Below are 5,246 nucleotides of genomic sequence, written 5' to 3' on the forward strand. Positions count from 1 at the left end.
CCCTCGCCGGACCACTACTTGAGGCCCTCACCTTCGTCGAACCATCAATTTAGGCCCTCACCATCGCCGGAACACCACATGGGGCCTCACCCTTATCGAACCACTACTTGAGGCCCTCACCCTTGCTGGATCACCACATGAGGCCCTGAACTTTGCCATACCATCAACTGACGTCAGAGTTCCTCCAAGTCACTGCCAGACTACTAACTGACGCCCTAACTTCCAAGTGACGCCAGATTTGACACTAAAATTCAACCATACGATTGACATTTGTAATCTGATCCCCCTCAAAGATGAGTTAGCCCACTGTACTCAACTCAAATTCTAGTGAAATCCTTTTAACTGGGCTAGGCCCCATGGTTTTCCCCTTTCCAATGTTTTCCATGTAAAAAATCTTGTGTTTTCTGTGTGTGAGCTAGATATCCGTGCAATGCTAAGATGTAGAATTACAACTCTATCGCCGCGTATATTCTAGCCCGCAACAAGAACCAACCCTTAAACTAGGATCATGATCTTATTTATACTTGATTATATTTAAATTATTTTATTCCATCATAAAAATATTATAAAATGTATAGTCTCTACACATAATAAATTTCATAAGAAAATTAACGAGATGTCTCAAAATCTAAAGAATAATTATTCTTTAATTTGCTAATAATTTTATATGCTTAAAAATGAGATAGCACATATGATATAATTTAATATTTTTATAGGCCAATGATAAAATCTTTTCAACAATCTCCCACTTGTGCCATATATAAATTGATACTTGTAAATTATTAAATAATCTTAAGGGCTCAACATTTGCTATCTTTATGGAGTAACATCTTTATGCAATCTAGTCCATCAATTACGTCAATATAGGATCAAGTGATCTTTGTTATAATATTTTCATAAGACATATCAATAGTCTCACTATATTAATATAATTAATGAAATAAATCAAGTATGAATATTTAGCATAGAAATTTCATGTGATGTGATCTCGTAGCATGCATATTTCCAATTGGTCCTATATTATCACTCATAAGGGTTCTTAATAAAATTTTAATACTTATGATAAACTATAATTGACATAAGTTAGTTATATTTCATAGTTTTTAGCAAAAAAAGATAATAATGATACTTTAATCTGATAAAAAAATGTATTTAAAATAATTGAACATCAAGGGAAATCACACTATGTTAGTATATCATCAAGATATAACACAACCATATGAGCCACATGCTCATGAGACACTTTACGTGGTAAACCTCTTGTAAGAGTTAGAATATCTCACAATCTATAAATGTTAGATCTTTGATAGGTGAGCAAAAAATCTTTTGTTCTCATTAGACACTACATAGCTTGTTTTGCTGCTTTCTAGTGATCCATTCCCAAGTTAAAATTTCCAAGCATTCGAATAATATACGTAATATCTATATGCATATAAATTTTAGCATACATAAAGCTACCTACTATTGATGTCTAACAAATCTTTTTCATATTTTTTTTATTTTCAATTTCATTTCTTGGACATTGAAGTAAACTAAAATTTACACTCTTAGCAATGAGCTTATCTCCTAATACATAATCTTTCATGTCAAATCTACTAAGCGCTTTCTTGAGATATGTTATTTGTGATAAGCAAAGTATCCCTTGAGAATGATCTTGATAAATTTGCATACAAAACATAAAAGATGCATTATGAAAATCTTTCTTTTTAAATTTTTTGAAAAATTCTCTTTGTTGTATGCAATAAGTTTTTATCTCTATTTGTTAATAGGATATCATCAACATATAGTATCAACATAAAAAATTTACTCTCACAGACCTTATTATAAGTATATTGATCAATTGAGTATTTTTTAAATTAAAGGAAATAATCACTTGATCAAACTTCTTATACTATTGACGTGATGCTTTTCTTAAATCATAGATGGATTTTTATTTATTTAAATTTGCATATCAAAATATTTTGAATTCAACTCTTGAAAGTTTTATTATTCCACCATATATATATATTTGTTTTCACCATTGAGAAATATAATCATTAAATTTATTTGATGTAACATTAGATCGTAATAAGTTATTAGTGCCATAATAATTCTAAATGAGTCTTTTAATGAATTTGGAGAGAGAGTCTATTTACAATCAACGTATTTCTTTTGAGTGAAATCTTTGGAGATAAGAAATGTGTTATATCTTTTGACATCACCTTTTGAATCCCGTTCATCCTAAAAAAAAGTATTTATAACTAATTGTTTTTTTTTGTTTTAGGTAATTTGATAAAATCCCAAACATTATTATCTTTTGTTGATTTCATCTCATCCTCTATAACTTTTCTGCAATTTTGCGAGTTAACATTTTGTTTAACTTGACTAATAGTTATTGAATCTTTTTGCAATCCCATATAAAACTCATATTCTTAATGATACATGACATAATCTTCCATATTTTCCATTCTACTCTCCTTAATGTATCTTTTCAATGACACTTTAAATTTATGTTATTTTGACTCCTCAATATGAGTATGAGGTAACTTAGGAATATTTTGATTATTTGGATTTTTAATTTGAATGATATCAAGTGTAATTATCTAATTATTTTTAGTTGAAACTATAGGAATAGTAGCATATTTCTATTTAAACAAAAAATTTATGAGTTTACATTCTATCTTATTCATCATCCTCAATAAATTTAACGTATCCTGTCTCAAGAAAAGGAAAAAAGTAAGGAATCATAAAATGATTGAATACTACTTTGGGACAGAGTTTAAATTTTAAGATTTTATTTGGGGCATCTTCTTTTTATTTTTTAAAACAACCTTTTAGTACAATTTTTTTTTTAAATAATGAAAAAATGGTGATCAAAAGATGTGCCAAACGAAGCCAATTTTAAATTTAAAATAAACTTGATCAACTTGATCTAATCAAAATATGAGGGTAAAAAACTGGGTAAATAGATGTTCAATTAATGAGGAGTTACGCACAAACTCAAATATATTGCTCAACTTTTTAACACCCATAATTTCTAGAATATTCTTTTGTTTTGATGGTTTTTTTTTTTGAATCTTTTGTTTTGATGGTTGTAGATAGTATCACCCTACATATGTGACTAATTATCTAAGATTACTAAGTTTTAAACGCTGCCCCAAATTTCTCAAAAAAAAAAAAAAAAAGATTACTAAGTTTTAAAAGCTGCCCCTAATTTCTCAAAAAAAAAAAAAATAAAATAAAAAAAAATACTAAGCTCATTTTATTAATTAGCTTGGTGAAGTAGTTTCACTTACTAAGGCTTCGTTTAGGATAGCATTCTAATTGTTTTTTAATGTAATTTTTTAGTATAAAAAGTTATGAACGAATTTTTTTTTAATCAAAAAATTGTTTAGAAAATAGTAAATTTGGATAGACATCTATGAATTGAGTCATATGTTGCTTGAATTAATATGAGTGGGTTTAGCTAGCTCATCTATAATGAAGAAAATGGATTTGTATTAAAATAATAAAAAATAAAAGTGAATTGTAAATTTTAAATATTTTCAAGAATCTTATTTTTTGCATCTTACAATTTTTTTAGTAAATCTTAATTGTTTTAATAAAATGATAAAATTTTAAAATGTAATAATAAAGAAATTTCTGAACTCCCAATTTATTTATCGAGCCTGCTAAACTAATGATTGTTAGTTAAATAGAAAAAACAAAAGAATTAAAAGAAATATCTCCGACCTGCCGGATTCGAACCAGCGACCTAAGGATATCTGATGCTTTGCATGCAACTACAGTCCTCCGCTCTACCAACTGAGCTAAGGTCGGATGGATGAAATTAAAACGAACGATTTATTATTTAAGAAATAATGTTGTGGTTGTCGGAGTGGTTAACTAATTCTAAATTTGTGTATTCTTAAATTTTCAATAATGTTTAGTTGCTTGTAAGTTATAATTTTTTTTTTATTTTTTCTTGCTTGCAAAATAAAATTAATATTTGAATTACGTCATAATAATTATTACGTCCTCCGACCGAACGTAGAGGAACGTCCGGTCGAAGACCAAATCGCGCCAAAAAACGAGAAATATTGAGCAAATACAGAGCAATACCAAACAATAACGAGGAATGTCATCACGTGAAGACCCAATACCGAGTTATACCGAGCAATACCGAGTTATACAAAAGTTGTACCAAGTTTTTCCAAGAAAAAACTCGGTACAACTCGGTATTGCTCGGTATAGCTTGGTATAATTCGGTGTTGGTCTTCAAAGAGCGGTATTCCTTGATATTATCAAATAATACCAAGAAATACCGAGCAAATACCGAGTTTTTTTGCGGGATTTTTCCTCCGACCGGACGTTCCTCTATGTCCTTACACCGGACCTAATAAAGGGTCAAGGTGGGGGTGGCGGCCACAATATTCTTTCATTAAATATGATTTAGATGATGTAATATTGATGGCAGTTTGCAAAATAATTTTTTTGTAAATGATTTTTCAAAAAATTAATTGAATTAATAGAGTTTTTTTTTTAAATTTTAATAAAATGTGGTATAATTATTTTATTGGGTTGTCAATTAAGGACAAGGGATATTCAATTAAATTTAAATATTTTCTGGATGTCTAATATTTTTAACGATATTTATAGAAGCAATATGTTACCAAAATAACGCCTCTTGAGTAAATTAATTAGTTTAAAATATTAAGATAATTGTGATAATGTAATTAATGTTATATTAATTGATCCAATGGAAAATTGATATTTAGCTGAATAATATCCATATATTTGGTGTTAAGTATGAATTAATTATAAGATATTTACTATAATTGATTTTCAATTTTTGAGTACTACACTAAATGTGCCACTTGCAACATATTATTTTGGTTTAATGACTAAATATTAGAGTTGTGCTAGGCATTTTGTGATGGCATTTGGGTTGTAAATGAGTCAAGTCAGCTCGAATTTGATTTGTTAATGAGCTAGTGAGTCGAGCTTATCGTGCCACAAGTTTAAGCTTGAGTTCGTGTTATAGTTTAATTAAAATTAGCTCGTACTTTCTAGAGCTTTTTCAAAAAAAAAAAAAAAGTTGATTTAAACTTCTTCTTCTTCCTTGATAGCAGGCTCCAGCTATGACCTTCATGCCCGCGTAGTCCATGACTTCATCAACAAAGAAAAAATCCTACCACTTTACTTTTTATCTAGTCTAGCTCTCGAGCCTGAGCAAGAATGCCTGAGCCGAGTTTGAGCTCATTTGTTGGGCTCGACTCGAGTTTGAG

General features: G+C 29.1%; 1 non-coding gene across 1 annotated transcript; it reads right to left on the reverse strand.

Annotated features, from left to right (window-relative positions):
* Positions 1-3,705: 3,705 nt before the first annotated feature.
* On the reverse strand, positions 3,706-3,798 carry TRNAY-GUA. Its single transcript has 2 exons — positions 3,762-3,798; positions 3,706-3,741 (listed from the first exon to the last, which is right to left on the reverse strand). It is a non-coding gene; the product is annotated as a tRNA-Tyr (tRNA).
* Between the last annotated feature and the right edge of the window lie 1,448 nt (positions 3,799-5,246).

This window comes from Dendrobium catenatum, unplaced genomic scaffold (genome assembly GCF_001605985.2).
Source record: "Dendrobium catenatum unplaced genomic scaffold, ASM160598v2 fragScaff_scaffold_221, whole genome shotgun sequence".
NCBI classification, from domain to species: domain Eukaryota; kingdom Viridiplantae; phylum Streptophyta; class Magnoliopsida; order Asparagales; family Orchidaceae; genus Dendrobium; species Dendrobium catenatum.